The sequence below is a fragment of the Orcinus orca genome, chromosome 7 (assembly GCF_937001465.1).
Source record: "Orcinus orca chromosome 7, mOrcOrc1.1, whole genome shotgun sequence".
NCBI classification, from domain to species: Eukaryota; Metazoa; Chordata; class Mammalia; order Artiodactyla; family Delphinidae; genus Orcinus; species Orcinus orca.
This window is the reverse complement of record NC_064565.1, coordinates 45,443,699-45,468,215: the sequence shown is the minus strand read 5'-3', so window position 1 is coordinate 45,468,215 and position 24,517 is coordinate 45,443,699. Positions and strand designations below refer to the sequence as shown.

Below are 24,517 nucleotides of genomic sequence, written 5' to 3'. Positions count from 1 at the left end.
TAAAGACTTCCAGAGCTCTGACTCTAGTGATACCTCTCTCTCACTGAACCGGTACATGGTCCATGCTGAATATGCTGTTACTCAAGGAAGCATGAGACAATGCGGCCACAGGGAATAATGTACTCCCACAGAAGTTCTGATGTTAATTAGAAGTATGCTTTCAATTAGTAATGGTGATAATAATATTGATGATTGTTATTGTAATATCTATTATCATCATTTTAGTTGAATTTGGTGCAGAAGAGAGCTGAGCTGGGAATCACAAGTTTAGGTGTTGGTGCTAGCTCTAACTCACAGAAGGTTATGTGACTTTGATTAAATCATTTACCCAATATGTGCCACAGTTTCTGCCTCTGTAAATGTGGAGGTTAATACAATGCGAAAGGGACAAAATATGAGCTTTGGAGTCCCCAAGACCTGGTTTCTATTTAGACTCTACCATGTATTATTGATGTGACAATTTTTCCAGAACAACCTCTCCCATCCTCACTTTTCTTTTGAGTACATTGGAGATAATTAAACTGATCAGACAGAGCTAAAGTCAAGAGTAAAGGGTAATAGCTCATAGTAATAGCTCATAGTAGGTACTTAAATGTTTGTTCATTTTGTTTCATTATGACTACTACTTTCCTTGACTACGAATGTGACAGAAGGGACAGAAACCATATCAGTAGCCAGTGATAAAGTGATTAGAAAAATGTATGGGTTTGGAGTAGCTCCTCCTTACAGGACTCTCACAGTAGCCTTTGTCCCACGTGTAGCAAAGTGAATTGACCATGCCATCCTGAACCTGAAATGCTTAATTTGAAGTCCTCTGTGTCAAAGAGACTTAAGTTCACAGAGAAACTGCAGCAGGCTAAAGCAGTGGCTCTACTCTGGGAAATTCATAGATATTTTTGTTGTTCTGTCCACAACCATGCTCTTAAAAAGGACTGCATGACAAGGTTCGCCGATTGCTATTCGTTAAAGGCCCTTTTTGTGGCCCTCTGTGGGATTATAAGGTGGCGCAAACACTGTATCTTAATTCATAATCTCCCAGCAAATGTAAAATGGCTGAAGGTTCACTTTTCCTAGAGAGTTTTAGTTCTTTCCTCTCTTTGGCAGAGAGAATTGAGCTCACTATGAGTTCTAAAATATACAATTATAGGAAGCCATGTTTTGAAATGACAGTGGGGATGAAAATGGCATGCGTGACTCCTGTTTGGACATGAATGACTATCGGAAAGGAAGTCAACCTTGAATGACACTGAGAACCAGGATAATGAAGCATGAATTGACAGGTGATGGGCTAGATTTAAAACATTTGAAGAGCCTGTATAATAAAATGAGTGAAATAGGTTGACTCGATCAAGGGAGATTATGGGAAATTATGTCATTTCTATACTGTTTGTTTCTGTGATGAATGAAGAACTTTATTTCCTTGACTCAGGTTTAAGATCTTTTCTATTCATAATTTCTCCCAAATCTACTTTGGAAAAAAAAGAAATTCATCTGTAAGGTATTATTCTATTTTGTCTCCTGGTCCAAATTGTGTATGCTATTTTGTGCTACTCAAGATGAATATTGTGGTGATGATGGTCTTATTTTCTTTCCCCAGTAAAAAAAAGAAAAATAATTCCAGGTAATGGTAAGTTTTGAGGCCATGAGAAATAGCCAGTACATGTCAAAAATATGTTGGTAAAAATTACTTAAAATTTCTTCAGTGGTAAATGGATAGGGTAAAAAAAAAGTATGCCAATTTGTATTCAAGTCATTCTTTACCCTTGCCAACATTTTCACTATCAACCAGTAGCATGTTCTGATTCAGAACTTGCCGTTGGAGTAGTGTATGTGTCTTGTCCCAAATAAGGGTTACTGACTCTTCTGAAAGGAAAAATTACTTCTAATTTCCTCAAAGCCTTGCTATCACTGAGTGATAATGAGAACAGCAGAGTGAGGCAGACAGATCTCAGAGGGGCTGAACTGCTGACAAGGAACTACCTGAGTGGACCAGGGATAAGGGCTACACTGCCAATCACTCTTCTCCCAGCAGAGAATAATGCCAGATAACCACGGGGCATATGTCAAGCATCGTTCAATAGGTCTACCTGTTGAGGTTTCCAGATTGACTGATAAAAACAACTTGTCTGCAGGTAGTTTGTCTACATGAGAAGTGACCCAGTTGCTCTATTTAATTGTGTGGATCCAATTGATACTTTAGCACAGAAAAAAATAGGTTATCAAGGAGGAGTCAAGTTGGAGGTGAAGTAAGAGGGTCAGTCTTCCCTTCCATCTCCTTGAAACACATAATGTCTTGTAATCATAGCTAAACAAGTGTGCAGATACATCAGTAGCTTTTCTGAAAATGGACGTTTTTAAATTTATTGAAAGGAGACATTTTCTAAGAAATCATTTTTTTAATAAAATAAAGATTATTTTCAAATTAAGTAACTTCTTTATGTTTTCTTGGTGCAGAGGATCAGCAGATATAATGGAGATTTTAGAATCAGCAATTAGGTTTAAAATTTGTCCACTTAAAGCACTTAACTAACTACAGGACCTCAGTTTCTGCTCTGTGTTTTACTGACCTTTCCAGACTCATTTAATGCTACATTTCAGTTATACTGAATGTGTTACTGTTTCTGAATCAAGTTATGGTCCTCTCATCCCTCCAGCGTTCACATGTGTTGTTACCTCTATCTGGAATATTCTTCGGTAATTTAACTTTAATCAGCTATTTCCCATCCCCACACACATACACACTCGTGTACCTGATTTCTCACCATCCTTCAGGACTTACCTTAAATGACACCTCCTCCAGGAGTCCTTCTTTGACCCCTACTTGAAATTAGATCCCGTGTATGACCCTACACATCTTCCATCATAAGGCATCTTATTGAATGATGTGTTTATGTCTTCCCAACAAGACCATCATCTCTGAGAGCAAAGATCGTGCTGCTCTCACTCAACACACTATCCTTAGCACCTATCCCAGCTCCTGGGAACACAGGAGACCCTCAGTGAAAATTTGTGGGATGACATCCTCCAATGTGATTCGTTACTTATTCGTTACTTATCAGAGTCACATATCCAAAGTCTCACCAGTTGTGCTATATAACAACAGTCTAACCACAGTAGCCATTCACAAACATCTGTTCAAAGAATGATTAAACAAGTGAATGAATAAATGAGTAAAGTGTTGAGAAGAACACAAAAGTCTTTCTGTCTAAAGTATTTCTTCATAAAATTTGAAATCCTGAATCATATTTTTTTGTTGAATAGCTATTAATTCCCCACACAGCATGGACTATAAAATGACAGGAAGCTGAGCAAGTTCCCATCTGACAGCAGATCCTTGGGACCCTGGAAAAACAACAACAACAACAAAACAATGAAGACCCCAGGAAACAAAAGAGTGGAGGAGGAAGGAGGGCAAGACAGAAAAAGACTAAAACCACCTGCCTCTATTCGTTACAGTACTTCTCAGAGCAACATTTTTGAGGGCTTCTATAGCAACGACCTCAAAAACAAAGGAGACATATGCAAGTTCAAGAAAATGAAATCAGTGTTTAATTACTAAATATTCTACCTCTAAAATTAAAGAAAAAAAGCTTAAATAATTCAGTTTGATTTGGTCTCATTAGTCTGATTTCCTAGTATTTAGCCTTAATTATGTGATACATAAGCCCTAATTATGTGGTACATATACAGTGCACTCTCTAAAGTTAAAGATCAGAACGGATACTGACGTAAATGATAAAATATGTTAAATTATTAATGGTAATTAATCTTACAAAATAGGCATAATTAGTTTAAGTACTTTAGATATTATTCTTAATAGCATTACAAATAATATGACACAGTTTGATCATTTTAAAAGTAATTTATTGGGAAGAAAAGCAGTTCAAGCAATGTTTTTTTACTCAGGAGGGTGAAGGGATTGCTTGGTGCTGCTAAAATATTTAGCTGTCCTTGTTGAAAAGGTGAGCTTGTTTTAACCCATTAAGTGCTGTGTCCTAAACAAAATGGGAATTTAATTTTAAAGAACATTTTTTTTCGTGAATATATCATCCTTACAAATAACAGTAGCTATTCCATTAAGAGTTTTCTAATATTCTTTCATTCAGTGAGTTCTGGGTATCGTGCCATGAATTGTTTAGAATTGTTCAGTTTGTTTTTGTGTTTTCCCTTTTTATTGTTGAGTTTTTGTCTTCTGCTGAGGTTAATTTAAATTTTTGGTTATTTAATTTTGATGCTAGACCAAAGCCTTCTGTTTTAACTCTTTCTTTCTACCTCTGAATGAATCTGCTATTGTCATTTAATGTCTAACATGGGGTTAAACTCTGAGAAGTTCTACAGGAATATACAAGGAATACAGTTTGCCTTTGAAGCAAAATTTTGAAATGGATGTTTCTTTATTGAATGGGAACATGAATGGAATCAGATAATTGGTCATCTCTCCTAACTGGAATTTAGTGATGAAGAATAAGATGATAAATTACACATCAGAAATCATACTACTTGCTCTCTAGACTTTACTACAATGTTCCGAGTCCAGGTTTAAAAATATCTTTACTGTCTACTACTGAGGAAAGCTTATATAATCCAACTGCAGAAACTTTTCTCAGAATGTAGCCCAAGAGAATGACCAGAAATATGATTTCATCCAATAAAATTCTGATGTTATTAAATTAACCCGTTATATATGAATCAGTCTTGAACTTTGACATTCTAAGATGCTACAATGGTTAAAAGTAAGTAAAGAATGCTATTGAGCATCTGTCTCTAAAGTCATACAGGGAAAGTTTCTAATATTTGTTCTAATGACACCCTTCCACAATGTTCAAAATCAAAACAGCATTCTTCCCAGACACCACACTCACCATTTAATGTGTTTTTCAAAGCTACCATCACCAACATTTTGAGCAGACATCTTCCCAGTATTCAGACTCCCTAATTAGATGTAAAGCAGTGTTGATTTGATACTAATTCAAATTTGGCTCTATTGAATAAACACTCGTTAAGGACACAGATAAAGGTTGGCTCCTGAGTAGGAAGGCTGGCAAAAGTGGGGTCTGGACTTCCCTGGTGGTGCAGTGGTTGAGAATCCGCCTGCCAATGCAGGGGACACAGGTTCGAGCCCTAGTCCAGGAAGATCCCACATGCCACGGAGCAACTAAACCCATGCACCACAACTACTGAGCCTGCGCTCTAGAGCTCACGAGCCACAACTACTGAGCCTGCATGCCACAACTACTGAAGCCTGCATGCCTAGAGCCTGTGCTCCGCAACAAGAGAAGCAACCACAATGAGAACACGTGCACCACAACGAAAAGTAGCCCCTGCTTGCCGCAACTCGAGAAAGCCCGCGTGCAGCAACGAAGACCCAATGCAGCCAAAAATAAATAAATAAAATTTTAAAAAAATAAAAATAAAGTGGGGACTGTCAGGGAAAGGAAATCTCAACACTGTCACGATGTTTTACTGAGAGGACTCCAAGGAATACAGCAGTGATTTCCATACTTTTGACAAATTTAAATCAACGATAGTAAACTTTCTTCAAATTAGATCTTGCATAGAATCTCATTTGTAAAACAGATGAAACTGATATTTTAGAAGTCAGTGAGAACAATAAGGGTATTTCACTGAAAAAAGAAATATAAAATTGGGTGTTACAGATGACATTTCAAGAAAATCCACCCAGATAAAGTATAACATGTTTTATTTATTTTTCAATAGGTGGCCTTGAGTCTTAGACTGCTCTTCAACTGATTATCATAGTGTCACAAAAGAAACTTTCATCTGAGGTAAGCAGAGAAGCAGTTGTTGGAACTGTTAGTTTCTGTGATTTTTGTTTCATCACATTTTATTGGGATCTATATGCTTATTTGTTGAGTGTTCTTATACAAAATATTATTATTTTGAAACTCCTTATTTCATATTTCATATTGCTTAAGATATACATTACATCATACAAGGGGCTCTTTATGAGGTCTGTGCTGAGAAATTCCTGTTTGAACTTCATTCCAAAGAAGAATGGTGGTTTTGAGTCTAAAAAAAAATCTTATTAACATTGTGACCTGTGTAATTGCCAAGTCTTATTTTTTTATTTTGGCTGCAAAAAACCTTGGGGCCATCAATTATGGCCAAGTACTAGGTGTGTGTGTATGTCTTTATACCATAAAATTCTGGCCTCGTTGCCAGTATTTTTCCTTAATAGTCTTTTGTATATTTTCCCATATTTTAAAATACACTGTTGTCATATAATTTCACAAGTTATCTTAAATATTATCTGAAAAAATTGTAGATCAGAGCAACATAAATAATAGATCATTTCAAACAATCTGTTTCTCCCAATGACTTTCCCACTTTTGAAGAACAAGACCACGTCTAATTCATTCTTGTATCTTCAGACCTAGGAAAGTGTTTGCCATTTAGAAGGATTGTTGAATTAATGAAAATACTAGTAATTCTATATCTCTATTTATAAAATTTCATTTTTTCTATTGCTTATTAATAAAAATATGTGATGAAGGCTTTTAATGATGTGGTTCCTTTTTTACTCTGTAAACTTACTTACTGTTTCCCAAGTTTGCAAATACCTGAGCATACCCTATGCCGTTTAATAATTATACTCTTGCATGCAATAAGCCGTGCATTATTCTTTGTCCTGGAATGTTTGTCTCCCATCTTATTAGTTTTAACCCAAATATCACTTCCTCTCTGAAGGCTTTTCTAACTCTGTCAGAAGTGTTCATCACCCTTCTCTTGAATTTGCAATATAACTACCCTCAAAACTTTATATAATTTTTAATCAAATTGTATATTAATTTTATGAATGTAACTGTTTATCCTGAAAGTCTATGATCTTTATAGGAGGTCACCTTTGTGTCTAACATATCATGAATGCTCCATAATTTTTACTAAATGTATTCTATTTAGCAAATTTAAAAACAACATTGACTGTCAGTCCAATAGTTTTAGCTTAACAGCTTGAACTGTTAAAATAGTCCATATGTTTGGTATTATTTTCACTAACTTTGGCTAATTTCTAGTTTTATTTTTACTGTCAGAGATGTCCTTGTTCTTTTCCTAAATTTAGAGATAACTGGTGTGATTAAATCTTTTATGTTTCTGAAAATTTTAGGAATGTTAACAATCATCTTTAGGAATTGAAAACATTGTCAACATAAGACTAAATAGACACATGCATATATAATATATATTTAGGTAGGTAATTAAGCAGGAAAACAGTAAGCTAAACTGTATAATGTTGGGAATTGTGCAGACAGAGCTGCAAATTCTTCTGGTGCTGCACACAATGCATGGAATTGGAATGTTTGGTAGCTGTGTATTTGCTACCTCTGTTTAAATTTGTAATACTTATTGATTTCTAAATATTTTCCTTGTCTGTTGCCTGGAATTAAATTGATGAAAGTTTCAGAATCAACATCATCAAAAGAAACTCCTGGATTTTTCATTCATTTGCTTTTTTTTTTTTTAACCTCTGAAAAAGTTACAAAACAACCACAGTTACATTATTACATAGTGTTAAAGTTATAGCAATACATAGTTTTCAAATTGGAATGCTTGCGAGAGGTATTTGCACTTAATGAGAAAATATGTGTTAAAAGGACATTAAAACTGATTAGCTGCATATCACTTTTATATTTATAATCATATTTCAACAGTATTTGTTATGATATATGACAATAATCTCTATATGAAAATATACTCATGGGAATTAATCATACTAATTTAATACCAGAATGTTGCCTGCATTGTCCAATTTAATAATCATAACATCAAAATGTTAGTGTAAAATAGACTCATTTCTCTTAGGTATTTTCATTTTGGCTCTCTCCTACCTGATCCTTCCACTTGCCTATTAAACAGTAACATACTGACACCAAGATGTATGAAGAAAACATTTGAAGTCAATTCTCAATTCTATTTTCCCAAATTTCTCTCATTTGTTGGAAATCAGACACAAATGCATTTAGTGCATTGTTAATGAAAAATTTTAGGTAGTTTCGATACTTTAATGTTTTTTCCTTTCCTTTTCTTGCCTAATTTTAGTTTTTTAATGATTCATTTAATGAATTTCAATAACATGCTTACTTCCGAGGCCTTAGGAAATGAAAACATAGGTTTTTCCTGTATTTTTTTACATTATTCATTCTTTCAGCAAAACTTTTATAATTCATATTTCAAAGGAGGAGAGAGAAAGAGAGAAGAGAAGTGAAGAAGAGAGAAAAGAAGAGAAGAAGAGAAAAGGAAAGGGACACTCACTGGCCAGATCTTGGGCTTAGGAGAAAATCTAGCTCCAGTTAGGTGAGTGAACAGAAGTTGAAGATGCCCCAGAAAGGTGGGAGAAGCCAGGGATGGTTTGAATTCTATAGCAAAGTCAGAGTAAAAGTATTAATCTATCATAGGCTACTTCTGAACTAATTCAAAACATTCAGGAAAACAGTGTGAATATATAACTTGCCAAGTCTGTCCTTAATCAGCTTCCACCCTGCTACTCTGGGTGATGAATGTCTTTTGAATCTTAAGCACTGAGTTCCATCAGAGTGGAAAGGAAGGAAACTTGTTATCTGACTGTAATAATCAGGTGAGTCTTCAATGGAAAATGTAGCCTTTGAGTTAGACCTGGCAGACTTTTCACAAAGACAGACAGACTAGCATGATTTTTCTCCATGTATTGAATACTCCATGTCAAGAGAGCAGAATGCTCAGGGAGAGGTAATAGGTAATTAGGTAGGTTTGGCTGACTGCATTTGAAATATATAATAAGGATTTTGAAAGTTAGGAAATAATACTAATTTTGCAGGAGTTTACATGATTGGAATTTAATTGTATTAAATTTAGGGGCAGTATTTTAAGTGGTTTATAGCAAGGAACATCTGAAGGAGAGGCTAAAATAAGCCTAGTAGATAAGAAGAGACTGTGGTGTAGAGAAGTAAAAGTAGGTGGGGATCAAGTGAAATGAAGAGGCATAAAATGTTCTTGAAGATAGCTATTTTTAAAAATTTTATTTAACAGACTCAATAAGTACTTATTTTCTATCAGAGACTGTTTTAAGCACTTGTAAAAGTTAATGTATTTAATTTATAAAACTTGTTCCTAAATATTGGCTAGAATGAGAAACAATTTTAAAATGACTACATGTTTGTGTGGTCAGAAGAGTGAACAATGAACGTCTAATGGAAATATAATTTTAAAAAAATTTGCTATCGGGTGACCTATAGTTTGTATGTTTAATGAGATAATCTACATGAAATAATTTAATAAATAGCAAAGCCTTGAACAAATGCCCAAGATATTATTGTTCTAATTATTCAAAATTGACCACAAACTTTAAAAAAATCATATTTGAATAAGCTTGGAGTCAGGCAGTAGATTATCAGAATTACAAGAGAACTAGTTAATATATAGCACTTGCATCTAGGCAACAGTAGAAAAAATGTTTGCATGATAACAGAGCTATATGGCCATTATTTGGAAACTGTTATGTGACTATTTTCCATGTACTTCTTAGCATATTTTTGAGATGGAAAATCCATGGAATGCTCCATTTTCCTTTTTGCATTAAGAAGCCTTGCATAAGAAACTCATTGTGCCAGAGTGATAATTTTGCATAGTTGATAGTTCCCATGAATCATGAAACTACTTTCAACCCACACATCATTTGACCCTTCTCAGCTTTTACACACAATCCCAAAAGACAGAACTTGGATAAAATAAAGAAGTGCCAACCATGAAAAATTATACTGGATTAAAGACAAAGACGAAGGAATTATTTTGAGTGCTATATAAATGTACTATATGACATGCAAAGCAAAACGATGCACCATATTAGGGTGCATGGAACAGAGTGACAGAGTTAAGTAAGAAAATGAAACTCTGTGGATCCCCCAGTGGAATGAATCAGCTTAATTTTATTATTATTTTGTAAATGGTAAACATGCTAAGTTTTCTCTGAGCTTCTGTGTAAGTCAGTTTTCAATTTTATTAGCTATATAGTATAGAAAAAAAATATGGTCTAGACTTCTTGGAGAAAAATCTATTGTCTCCTTTGAAAATTTCTCACACTCTCATGATTTCAAATAGTATTTTTAAGCTTCATATTATCGAATATCTATCCATAGGTCTGGCCATCCCAAGATTTGTACATTTATACATTTAAACCTGCTCTAAACTTCCTGCTCAAAGTCCAGTATATTCCTTAAGCTTAACATATTTTGAATTGAATTGATTATCTCGTCTGCACCCTCACTGACCCATATGCCAACCCCCAAATTTCTTCGTCTTTTTCTGATTTGGCAGCGTGGGAAAGCCTGAAACTTAGGAATTTTCCTTGACTCTGACTCAGTCTTACATCTCTTAATGAAAAGTTGTTGATTTTACCTCCTAAGTATCTCTTTCCTGCCCCACTGTCATCCATGTACTCAGTATCTCTCTCCCGGCTATTAAAATAGCCTCTGAATTGATCACCGGACACCATTCTCTTCCATATCAAATTAGTTTTTCAGATTGTCATCAAAGTGATAATGCTAAAATGCAAATCTGGCTGTATAACACTTAAATTTTCTCATTTGTTTCCTAATGCCTAGATTATAAATCTAAGCTCATTGTTTGCTGCTGTACTACACATGTTTATCTCCCAACTTTAACAAACTCTCAGAAATGTGTTTGATAGAGTGTCAGTAGGACCAGGGGGGTCTATTCAAAATAATGTGTAGGGTGAATTGATCTGAGGAGTGAAGTGAAAATTTAGGAAGAGACTCAAACATGCTAGATTTATTGGCACATATTTATAAGCATTAAGTAGGTAATAGGTGCTGAGGACATAAAGACTGATAAGACAGGGTCTTTGTCCTTGAGTCGTTGCTGGTCTCCTATTTAAACTGCAAATCTATTTCTGAACAGGTTAGGAGGTGGCACCTGGGCAGAATCTTGAAAGACAATGAATGAGGTGTTATTTTAAATAAGTAAAGAAGAAAGCGTTCTTAATCAGAAGAAACATTGTGTCAAAGGTACAGAGACTAACAAGATCATACTAGATTCTAAAAACTATAAAAAATTTAGGCTACACAGTTAGCAGACACAGGCTACACAATGCAGACAAGAGAAGCAGAGGCTGAAACATAAAGGTCCTTGATTCTCATTGTACAACGATTGAACTTTGTTATTCAGGTAGTGGGATGCTTTTAGTATATGTTTACTTTTCTGAGGTTGGGGTGGATAAATACAAAAAATTTTAAAAGTATATGTAAAGTACAAATTAACAGCACCATATTAACACCACTTTAAATGTATGATAAACAGGGGTGACTTGATTAGCTCTGCATTTAGAAAGAGTCTTCCAATCTAGGCACAAGATAAAAGGGAACTAAATCATGCAGAAAGCACACTGATTTGGAAGCTACTGCTATAATCCAAACAAGACATATAAAGAGCCTGATGGAAGGGAGAAAAGAGCATGTATTTGGAGATATTTAAGTGATAGAATTGATAATATTTGATATTTGATCAAGGAAGTTAAATGAATGGAAAATACATTCCGTTCTAGTACAGCAGAACTAGAAAAATGAAAGAAAATTGATTTCTTTGCAATGGTGTAAACAGAATCGTTCTAGGTAAATTGCACAAATGAAGGACCAAGACCAACTATACACTTATATGCTGTCATTAAATGCTTATTTGGGTGGATTAAATCCATTTAATGTGGTTAGGATGTAAAAAAAGTAGTTCTCTCAGTCACGTGTATACAAACAACAACAACAACAAAAACTAACATGGAGATACAACATTCAGTTTTCAGAAATTTCAGTGTAAACAACACACTTTTTCTGATTTGAGGCACAAGGAGCTATACAGTATATAAGTTGTTTATTTTTTCTGTATATGACTATAATAGTCCTTTGAAGTTGGGAAGCTGTATCCTAAGTTATGGATATTGGTTCTAAATACCCTTAGGTTTTCAGTATTCACCACTACTCCTACCCCTGTCTATTATTTATGGACAGAAAAGAGTCAATGAAGGCGAAGCAATGTTAAAAAGATAGAACATAAAGGGGAAAAAAAAGCGATAAGTGACCTGAGAATCTACTCCGTTAAATTTGCTGAGCTTGATTTAAACCTTCAAACTAATTTTAAAAGGAAGCATTCTTCATTATTCTAACCTCAAATTCTGAATGTGATTAAGCTTAAAATTGAGCTTATAATATGATTAAGTTTTAATGGAATAATTTCCAGATTTCTCTTTTCTAGGCCTGCATATTTTCTTTAACCCTAATTATTCTTCTGTTTAGAAGTTCAATTGTGTAAATTTATGACTTGAGCAACTTTATTTCAACAAAAAAGCATGGTGTATTGGGTATGCAAGTTTTCTGTCCAATTTTTCTTTTATCTTTTATTACTAATATGTTTACTGTTAACTAGGGAGTTAAATATTCAGCTCTTCTTTGTTCTATGCTAAAAACAAAACTGGGGGAAAGTTAGATTGTAATTATTTTAAAGAGAAGCTGAGATCCCTAATGAAATCTAGAAGCTAGGAAAGTTGATTTGTGAGGGCCATGGGTATGCGTGAGAGCTGTACAGAATTAATCCAATGAGGAAATTTGAATCATGCTTCAAGGCAAAGGATGCCTGTGAACCAGTCATTACATAAAGACGTTTTTGTTGCCCCATGCCTTTGGCTTCTTAGTGAGGTTGTTCTTTTGGCAAATGATCTATCTTAATATTACACAAGGAAGCTTTGTGTGGGGCAGTGTATCATCAGAGTTCTCTTGTTCTATAATAATGTAAGGAAAAGAATGTGTGCAGTTCTAAACACTAGGGTACAAAGTAAAGATCGTATTCCCTTGTTACATATATGTAAAAGTGATAGTGAGAAGCAACCACTTAAAACAAATACTAGAATTACAGAAACTCAACATCTTTGGAAGGTTATCTTCAAATGATGTCTTATAGCGCCGATAAGAACATCAATAATAGCTAGTATGTGTTAAGTGCACTATACGTGCCAGTCATTGTACTAAGTAATTTTTATGGATTATTTCACCTACTCCTTATATCTACTGAAAAGATTGGTTTCATTATTATTCACAGTTCCTAGATGAAAGAACTGAGGCTTTGATATGTTAAAATTTTAGCCACAGTCATACTTCCTGATCCAGAATTTCAACTCAACTCAAATGATTTAAGATATGATACTTAAAACCACCATCCAATATTTCCTTCCAATAATGATGTAAATTTTGGTTCCTCAAGTAATGCTTAATGTTATGTGGTAAAGAGTTTTGTTTACCATTACGTTAAGTTAGATCTATGACAAGCTGAAAGAAATTTTGATACATTATCTGCCTGTCTCATATTGTCAACATTTCTAAATTGTATTTGAATCATGGACTTTTTTTTTAGAGTCCATAGATCCCTAGGAAGTATATGGACGTGCCTTAGGGAACCAATGACCCTATAAAATTATATCTTAAATTTCCTGTACCTGCAGTTTGCTATATTTTTCTGGTAAGTGAGAACATTGCTTCTTCAGAACTTTAAGCTGTATATGTATGACCCTCCAAACATTTAGGAACCATTAGTCAGATATTTTGTACTCTGAAAGTAAAAGAAATCTAAAAGTAACACTTTAACAAGCAAAAGGTAGAAATGAAGTGATCTCTGACTTTTAATAAGAGCAATAACAGCAGAAGTGTATAAAGGTTTAGATTAAATGTCACTAGGATCCTAAACAGTGATTTTTAAAATCATGTGTAAGAGAGTGTTACATCTATGTGATTTTGACTCATTATGCAGTATCAAGCCCAGTTACAATACTATTTTTCAAATTTATTCATGTCAAATACGAATGACTATTTCAAATTCTCTTAATATGAATCTGTCAAATCTGTTCTAAATTTTGGCATACAGTCATCTGGATTAACTGTTTTAATTCCATTTAGCCATCATTTTCACTTAAAAATAAATGTATTTGTATGGTAAGTGTATTGTTTTTTGTGGTTTTTTTGTGCTTCACAAACATAATTTTTTATTTGCTATGTGGAATAAACACTGGGGAAGGGAGACACAAAGTTAGAGACACCAGTTAAGAGAGTGTTGTATTGCAAGGGTACAAAATAATAGGAAAGGGCAATTACAGGGGTAATTAGGAGAGAAAACCAATTCAGGAAATTATGTTTCTTTCTAATTGATAGACTTCCAATAATTTTTTTAACATATTTACTGGAGTATAATTGCTTTACAATGTTGTGTTAGTTTCTGCTGTATAACAAAGTGAATCAGCTATATGTATACATATATCCCCATATCCCCTCTGTCTTGCATCTCCCTCCCACCCTCCATATCCCACCCCTCTAGGTGGTCACAAAGCACCAAGCTGATCTCCCTGTGCTTTGTGGCTGCTTCCCACCAGCTATCTATTTTATATTTGGTAGTGTATATATGTCCATGTCATTCTCTCACTTCGTCCCAGCTTACCCTTCCCCCTCCCGTGTCCTCAAGTCCATTCTCTACGACTGCGTCTTTATTTCTGTCCTGCCTGTAGGTTCTTCAGAACCACTTTTCTTTTTTTAGAATCCATATATATGGGTTAGCATACAGTATTTGTTTTTCTCTTTCTGACTTACTTCACTCTGTATGACAGACTCTAGGTCCATCCAGCTCACTACAAATAACTCAATATCATTTATTTTTATGGCTGAGTAATATTCCATTGTATATATGTGCCACATCGTCTTTATCCATTCATCTGGCAGTGGACACTTAAGTTGCTTCCATGTCCTGTCTATTGTAAATAAAGCTGCAATGAACATTGTGGTACATGACTCTTTTTGAATTATGGTTTTCTCAGGGTATATGCCCAAGTAGTGGGATTGCTGGGTTGTATGGTACTTCTGTTTTTAGTTTTTTAAGCAACCTCCGTACTGTTCTCCATAGTGGCTGTATCAATTTACATTCCCACCAACAGTGCAAGAGGGTTCCCTTTTCTCCACACCCTCTCCAGCATTTATTGTTTGTAGATTTTTTGATGATGGCCATGCTGACCTGTGTGAGGTGATACCACATTGTAGTTTTGATTTGCATTTCTCTAACGATAAGTGATGTTGAGCATCCTTTCATGTGTTTGTTGGCAATCTGTATATCTTCTTTGGAGAAATGTCTATTTAGGTCTTCTGCCCATTTTTGGATTGGGTTGTTTGTTTTTTTGATATTTAGCTGCATGAGCTGCTTGTATATTTTGGAGATTAATCCTTTGTCAGTTGCTTCATTTGCAAATATTTTCTCCCATTCTGAGGGTTGTCTTTTCATCTTGTTTATGGTTTCCTTGGCTGTGCAAAAGCGTTTAAGTTTCATTAGGTCCCATTTGTTTATTTTTGTTTTTATTTCCATTTCTCTAGGAGGTGGGTCAAAAAGGATCTTGCTGTGATTTATGTCATAGAGTGTTCTGCCTATGTTTTCCTCTAAGAGTTTTATAGTGTCTGGCCTTACATTTAGGTCTTTAATCCATTTTGAGTTTATTTTTGAATATGGTGTTAGGGAGTGTTTTAATTTCATTTTACAAGAAGCTGCTAGACTCTATTACATGATGTTTGTATTATTTTACATTTCCCACAGAACTGCATGAGAGTTCCAGTGACTCCATGTCCTCATCAACACTTGGTGTTTTCAGTCTTTATAATTTTAGTTTTTCTTGTATGTTTGTCATGGAATCTCACTGTGGTTTTAATATAAATTTCCCTGATTACTAATGATGTTGAGCATTGTTTCTTGTATTCATCATCCATTTGTATATAATCCTTTGTGAAGCTACTGTTCAAGTCATTTCAACACTTTTAATTAGATTATTTACCATTTTATGACTGATACATTTTATATTTTAGATACATGCTCTTTGACAATTTATATGTTGTGAATATTTTATTTTGCTCTGTGGCTACCCTTTTCATTTATTTAATCATGTCTTCTAAGAACATAATATTTTAATTTTGATGATTCACAGTTTATCAATATTTTTCTTTTATAGTTCCTACTTTTTGTAGTCTATCTAAGAAATCATTGCCTAATCCAAGTTTGCAAAGATTTTCTACTGCTTTCTTCTATAACTTTTCTACTTGTGACTTAGTAATGTTTAGGTCTATGTTCTTAAGATTAAATGTGTGTTGTGTGAATTAAATATTGAGATTCATATGCATATCCAGTTGCTCCAAGACTGTTGAAAAGACTGCACTTTCTTCATTGAATTGCCTTTTGCTTTTGTCAAAAGTGTAATAACTGTGAGTCTTTTTCTATAATCTATTCTATTCCGTTGACTAATATATCTATTCTAACAATAACACACTATCTTGATTACTATAGCATTGTCATATGTCTTCCAAAATTCTTTTTTTATATATAAATTTATTTATTTATTTTTGGCTGTGTTGGGTCTTCACTGCTGCACGTGGACTTTCTCTACTTGCGGCGAGCAGGGGCTACTCTTTGTTGCAGTGTGCGGGCTTCTCATTGTGGTGGCTTCTCCTCTTGTGGAAAGCTGGTTCTAGGCATGTGGGCTTCAGTAGTTGTGGCACTTGGGCTCAGTAGTTGTGGCTTACAGGCTTTAGAGCACAGGGTCAGTACTTGTGGCACACTGGCTTAGTTGCTCTGGGACATGTGGGATCTTCCCAGACTAGGGCTTGAACCCATGTCCCCTGCATTGGCAGGCAGATTCTTAACCACTGCGCCACTGGGGAAGTCCCCAAAATTATTTTTTAAAACTGTTTTTGGGGCTTCCCTGGTGGCACAGTGGTTGAGAGTCCGCCTGCCAGTGCGGGGGACACGGGTTTGTGCCCCAGTCCGGGAAGATCCCCCATGTCGCGGAGCGGCTAGGCCCGTGAGCTGTGGCCGCTGAGCCTGTGTGTCCGGAGCCTGTGCTCCGCAACAGGAGAGGCCACAACAGTGACAGGCCCGCAAAACGCAAAAAAAAACACCTGTTTTTGGTTATTCTAGGTTATTTGCATTTCTACATAAACTTTAAAATCAGCTTAATCAATTTTACAAAAAAAAATCTTTTGGAATTTTAGTTGTGATTGCAATGAATCTAGAGATCACTATCAGAAAGATTGATATCTTAACAGTATCAAGTCACCCTGTCCTTGAACTAATAATTTTTGCAACTGTTTCTTTCAACCTGAAAACTTTATATATATATGTATTTTCTTTAGAGTTGTTTCTTTAGATCCTTCGTTCAATTATAGAGAGCTCTTTCTAGTTCTTTCCTTTTCGATATTTGTTTATCCCCAACTTTAAACTTGAAGGATCTCAAAGCACTCTACCACAACTGCAAAAAAGAAAAAAGTCTATGTCAGGGCAGGGAGGAATTGGTCTCTTCAAAATTATAAAACTAAAAGGTCATCTTCCAGATCACACTCCTCCCCACCAGGTGAGCAAGATGGAAGCTCTACTCCACGTGGATGCAGCCAAGATAAAGCTCCCTCTTACCCCAGCATTCAGTCCAGGGCTACGATTTCTCCCAGGAGTGCCAGACCAACAGCATTTCTAACCACCCTACCCACCTTGTAAGGCACTTGTAGGGCAGAAGCTCCACTCCAGGTGTGACAGGCTGAGAATACAGAACCCTCATTGTTATCACTACAGCTCACTCATAGGGCAATGGATCTCACCTGGGAAAGGTAAGCTCAGAAGACCAGAGGCTGCTACCTCCACCCAATGCCTCACTGATAGAGTAGGGTTTTCACTCTGAGAAAAACAGGCTGCCGTCCCCATACCAATTGTGGAGCAATGATGCAGAGGAACTGTCCAGGGGAAGAGGCAGGATGCAAGAACAGAGAGTTCCATGACTCTCCCTAAGGGAACTGACTCTACTTGGAATAGAGTGTGAGGAAGTTCAAGCCTAAGAACACTGTGTCAAAAACAAGGAAGGTTTTGGTGAAAAGCAGTAAGAGGAGGCTGGTAGATTTATGAAAGCAACAAGGCAAACAGTAGACCAGTTAGAAGTTTCACAGAGAAAGAGGTAAGAAGTGTCCTCATGGGAATGTTCATAGCAGCACTACTTATAATAGACAAAAAAGGGAAACAACTCGTGTCCAATAACTGATAAGTAAATGTGGTATATCCATACAATAGAATTTTATTTGACAATAAAGAGAATAAAGTACATTCTGCAACATTAATAAACCTTGAAAACTTTGTGCTAAGTAAAAGAAGTCAGTTACATAAGACCACATATTGTATAATTCCATTTATATGAAATGTCTAAAATAAGCAAATCTGTAGAGACAGAAAGTAGATTAATGGTTGCTTTGGTCTGGGAAGGTTGGAGGTGGGGTGATGTGAAGTGACTACTAATGGGTGTGGGGTTTCTTTCTTGTGTGATTAATATGATATAAAATTGCTGTGATGATTGTTGTACAACTTTGAATATTGAATTGTGCAATGTTAAGTGGGTGAATTGTATATGAATTATATCTCAAAAACATGCTTAAAAAACAAATTATAATAATAGAATTGGAGATTTTAGAAGGAAGGACAAAGTGGTTAAAAAATTTTGCTTATATTTGTGTGATATGGAACAAATGTTTGCCCCTGCTCAATAATGTGCTAAAATATAATGCCCAATATGATAATATTTAGCGATGGGGCCTTTGAGAAGTAATTAGATAATGAGGGTGGAGGTCTCATGAAAGGGATTAGTGCTCTTAGAAAATGCCAGAGAACTAGCCCACCTGTGAGTGTAAAAGCTTACTCATTGAGGATACAGGAAGTCAGCTGTCTGCATCCCAGAAGAGGGTTCTCACCAGAACCCAACAATGCTGGCAGAACTGTGAGAAATAAATTTCTGGTTTTGATAAGGAATATAGTTTTGGTATTTTGCTATAGCAGCTGAGCTTTTAAAGAAAATTCTCTCCTAAATCATGCTACTGAGAAGATAAGTTAACTCTAATAAAGCCAAAAATAAATAAATAAAGGTGACCCATTTAAGAGAGGATTTGGGTAGGTCATTTAGATTCAGTCTGTAGATTGGCTCTTAACCTAAAAAAAGAAAAGAAGCTTACACATTTAGCCCCAGTTAACAGAGTACATGGTCAAAGTCTTATCTATTTTTAAAAATCATATTTGTCCTTAAAATCTCAGAATGATAGCTTGTATGTTGTTAATGGTGAAGGAAGGAGTAGATTAGTGGCCAAATTAGGATTTAGAAGGCTTGTATATATTTTTCCATCAGCCAGGACTAAAGAATATTGAATAAACCTTATTTTTCTGAAAAGACATTTAATCTAAAATTTTTAATTAAAATTTAATAAAAATTTTAATACTCTATTTTTTAATAGGAAGCCTACTCAAATACTATCAAAATTTTCCTCACATTTGTCATTCTTATAATATTTTCAGTTTGAACCATCATTCTTTTAAAATTTTATTCAAACAAAATGTAACAGACTTGTAACAGTTGACCTGCCCTCCCTGTGTTCTACCTAGTACAGTGTTAAAATATAGACATATCTTTTATGAAGACATTAACCTCCTGATGCTATGCCTTGTCTCACCCACCCTCATTGGCTCTCTGTTGTCATAGAGCAATAGTTTACAAACTGAAATTCATATAACATTGAGTTGCACAAGTGACCCATTTGAGTATTTAAAAAATATTAGACTTACATTTATTTTGCTTTGTAATCTCATTCTTTTTTTATACCTTTATTATTTTTTAAATTTTACTGAAATATAGTTGATTTACAATGTGTTAATTTCTGTCCTACAGCGGAGTGATTCAGTTATACATATATATATTCTTTATCATATTATTTTCCATTATGGTGTATCGTAGGATATTAAATATAGTCTCCTGTGCTATACAGTAGGAGCTTGTTGTTTATCCATCCTATATATAATAGTTTGCATCTGCTAATCCCATACTCCCAGTCCTTCCCTCTTCCCATCCCATCCCACCTTGACAACCACTAGTCTGTTCTCTATGTCTGTGAGTCTGTTTCTGTTTCATAGAAAAGTTCATTTGTGCTGCATTTTAGATTCCAGATATGTGATATCATATCGTATTTGTCTTTCCCTTTCTGACTTTCTCACTTAGTGTGATCATCTCTTGATCCATCCATGTTGCTGCAAATGGTATTATTTCATTCTTATTTACTTTATTTTCAATCTTTTTCCATTGTATACATACACCACATCATCTTTATCCATTTATCTGTCGATGGATATTTAAGTTTGTTTCCATGACCTGGCTATTGTAAATAGTGCTGCTATGAACATAGGGGTGCATGTATCTTTTCAAATTATAGTTTTGTCTGGGTATATGCCCAGGAGTGGGATTGCTGGATCATAGGGCAACTCTATTTTTAGTTTTTGAGGAACCTGAATACTGTTTTCCATAGTGGCTGCACCAATTTACATTCCCACCAACAGAGTATGTTCCCTTTTCTCCATACTCTCTCCAGCATTTATTATTTGTATACTTTTTAATGATGGCCATTCTGACTGGTGTGAGGTGGTACCTCATTGTAGTTTCGATTTGTATTTCTCTAATAGTTAGTGATGATGAGCATTTTTTCATGTGCCTATTGGCCATCTGTATGTCTTCTTTGGAGAAATGTCTCTTTAGGTCTTCTGCCCATTTTTCGATTGGATAGGTTTTGTTTGTTTGTTTGTTATTGAATTGTATGAGCTGTTTACATATTTTGGAAATTAAGCCCTTGTTGGTTGCATCATTTACTAATATTTTCTCCTGGTCCATAGGTTGTCTTTTCATTTTGTTTGTGGTTTCCTTTGCTGTGCAAAATCTTATAAGTTTGGTCCCATTTGTTTATTTTTGCTTTTATTTCTCTTGCCTTGGGACACTGAACTAAGAAAACATTGGGACGATTTATGTCAGAGAATATTTTGCCTATGTTCTCTTATAGAAGTTTTATGTTGTCATGTCTTATATTTAAGTTTTTAAGCCATTTTGAGTTTATTTTCATATGATGTATGATGTTAGGGTGTGTTCTAACTTCATTGATTTGCATTTGGCTATCCAACTTTCCCAATACCGCTTACAATCTCATTCTTTTAAATATCTGTTTACCTATGTTTTATAATGTACCTATTATATTGGGGGATACTAGAAATTAGTGGATGAGGAAGGGGAGCAGGGAGGGATGTTAGATGTCCTGTATGGCACAGTCCCAATCAATAAGGTTTTTCCTGAGTTCTGTATCATTTTCAAAAGAATCACTGGATAGTAGCTGGGTGAAAAGACGACAACTGAATTTCATTTCCCAAGTAAGTAAAAGGTCTTTTTCTTTTACAGTTTTGTTGTTGCTGACATTTTTCAGAAATGTAGCCCTATGCAAATTGAGGGAAAATTTTAAAAACTTCATTTAGGAAAATTACATCACTTGTAACAACCATGTTGGTGGTATATATGTTGCCAATTCAACACACCTGAATCAGCCTGCCTTTATACGTGCTTCTATCTTTAGTGATTCAGGTCCAAGCATCTGAATTCTTTATTATGTCTTCTAATGCACTCACGTCTGGGCATTTCTGTCTTGAAATTTTCTTCTTTATATTAAAGTTGTTTTTTGTAGTTAAGTATATGGATAAGTTATATTATCTATAAATTTTATTTTTAAATAGTGAAGTGAAGATTATATCTTTATACTATTTCATATATATGCATATGTGTGTGCATATACTACTCATATATAATAAATATATATTTTTTATAAAAATGGATCTTTGGGGCAGACAGAGTTGAGATCACCACTCTATGGGCTGATAACCATGTAATCTGTGGGCTTCAGTGCCTCCCATCAGTTTTCCATTCCTACATCAGCCTTTGCAACTTCTCTACTCTATATGTTCTGCTTTCACCACACCGTACTGGCTGATCATGATTTCCAAATGTGCCATGGATTTTGGTGCCTATCCTATTCCTTTCCTCCATCTCCTTTTTCTGAAAAATTTATACTCCGTTTTATAATACTCTGCTCAATCGGAACACCGTTAGCCAGAGTTTATTTCACTCATTCCTGAACTACTGTATAATTTTGCCCTTATCTCCAAAACAACATTCCTATTTCTATCTTCCCAGTTAAACTGTAAACTTCTAAAGGGCAGGGGTGATGTTTCTTTTTCATTCCTCGAGGGCAAGGATTGTGTTGTATTCATTTCTATCAACACTTGCTTGCCTAAAAGAATGTTTTTTGATTATTCACTATTCAATATAATTTTCTTTCTCAATGAACTAAATGACAAATATAAACAGCTTAATGCATGACGTTGATTTGAATTTTTGCATTTTCAGCCCCCTCACACACACACCAAGAATTAAATGTTTATGGACACACAGTCCTAACCTCCATTTGAGCCCTGGTGGCCTTACCTGCCAGGCTTCCTCCAGTACCTGCCACCACTGTCATATTTTTGCACATATTCTCTCGTGGCTCCAGCCATTGTCCCAAAGTAATGCCAATTTCTCATCAACTCTTCCTCTTTACATCCTGAAACAGAATTAAAAAACAGTCAAAACATTAGGAAAAATATTGTCTCTTTGTCAGCGTGTTTTCTCCAGCGATTTTGATTCCTGTGATTGAATTACCAGTCCGCCATCCAGGCATTCTTAACACCCAAGTTAGTTACTTCCCAAATCAACTGTTGGGCCACTTCTTCCCATAATACTAAAGTTGGCAAACAGCCTTTGAACTTGAGAAACATCTCATGTATGCAAAGCCACGCACTTTAATTAATGGGGGTAAATAAAATGGAGGGTTTTCACAAATACGCTTTTCATTAACAAATAAGTTGTGGAAGGCAATAGAAATTGTTTTAATTTAGCATCTTTATTTTAAAAAGATATTACATAAGGGTTTACAATTATTATGAAATATAGAAGTTTACTGAATTTAAATTTATGTAATAAATAAATGTGCTTACAAAATTCAAATGGTAGCTAAAAAATTCAGTCAGAATAGAAGCAAAACTGATTACTATATAAAGAGTGAGCCAATGTTATACAATAAGTGATGGTTTACTTGTTTACTGATTATCTTAGTGTAACCCAAAAGTACTACTAGTGTGGTTTCAGTAAATAAACAAAGGAATGGACTATAGAGGGTCCTGTATTAAAATGAGAAGACAGGGCTTCCCTGGTGGCGCAGTGGTTGGGAGTCTGCCTGCCCATGCAGGGGACACGGGTTCGTGCCCCGGTCCGGGAAGATCCCACATGCCGCGGAGCGGCTGGGCCCGTGAGCCATGGCCGCTGAGCCTGCGCATCCGGAGCCTGTGCTCCGCGTTGGAAGAGGCCACAACAGTGAGAGGCCGGTGTACCGGAAAAAAAAAAAAAAAAAAAAAAATGAGGAGACAGTTTTATAAGAACAGCATACTAAATCTTGAATATGATCTTTGAAAATATTTCTATAGGTAAAATTATATGAGTCTTTCCCAGCTATGTTTCTGCCAATAGGAATACAATCTGTGGTTTAGAAGAGATGTGTCCTTGTGAAATTCCCTGTAAATTTCCTTTAACAGAATCCTCTGTTCTTACTAGTAAAATAAGAGATTATACTTTTGTAATAAAATTTCACTCTAAAGATTAAATAAAATTTGTATTAAATGTGACAATAAACTTCTCTGTCTGAATACTTAATATTGAAATAACCCATAATATATAAATACTCTAAGAAATCTCAAACTACAAATAATTTTCCAAGTCTGAAAATTTTTTCCAGAAACTTTTTATCCTTGGAGGCCAGAATCATATAAGAAGATACATCCTTTAGGTCCCGTGCACCCTCCCTCCTTCTCTTCCTTTAAATACTGAAATTTTTTCTTAAATATTTTTGTGTGGAGATTTAAGCTTCAGTTTCAACCATTAATATTATGCCAGAAAAATAGCATTTATAGGATTTAGAGCTGGAAAAAATAGTAGAAACCATATACTTTAATACAACCTTGGTGTTTTATTAATTCTAAATGAGTTCTAAAATTATGATGAATTTCTAGGGCACTCACCAAAGTAGTACTAGAATCTGGGTTTCCTTGCAATACTGGAGTCTTCTAATAATTGCAAGAAGTTGAAACACTTGTGTTACAGTCCTGGTTGGAGCATTTTTGAAGGAAAATGAAATTATTATTTTTCTCTCTTCTTTATCCTTCTCTTTTTCTAGACTTCATAATCAATCTTTCTTCTACATGTCTCCAAAAAACAAATTATCTATCTTCAGTAAAGCTACATTTGATGTCAGGACTTCCTCAACAGCCAGTCACAAATGCCCTTTGTAGTAGTTGGTAATTTAATTCACCCTTTTATCAGTCAAGTTCAGCAGCTAATATTTGACAAGCAGGGGTTACAAACCTGGGTAGCTTTTGACATACACAATTTACTAGCCAGAATCCCAAATCAATGACTTTGAAACTGAATCTTGCTGCCAGTGTATATTTCTTTGATTGCATAGAGTTTTTAAAAATTGAATTTGAATGCTCTATTTAGGGCAGACTTACCAGTGTGTCACAGTTT

At 35.1% G+C, this 24,517-nt stretch overlaps 1 long non-coding RNA gene across 1 annotated transcript in view; it reads left to right on the top strand.

The window, feature by feature from the left end:
- Positions 1–375: 375 nt before the first annotated feature.
- LOC117195424 (uncharacterized) overlaps positions 376–24,517 on the top strand; it is a 65,705-nt gene continuing 41,563 nt past the window's right edge. The window contains exons 1-2 of the long non-coding RNA XR_004475136.2: positions 376–5,786; positions 8,196–8,313. This is a non-coding gene — a long non-coding RNA (uncharacterized LOC117195424). The remainder of the gene's footprint in view (positions 5,787–8,195; positions 8,314–24,517) is intronic.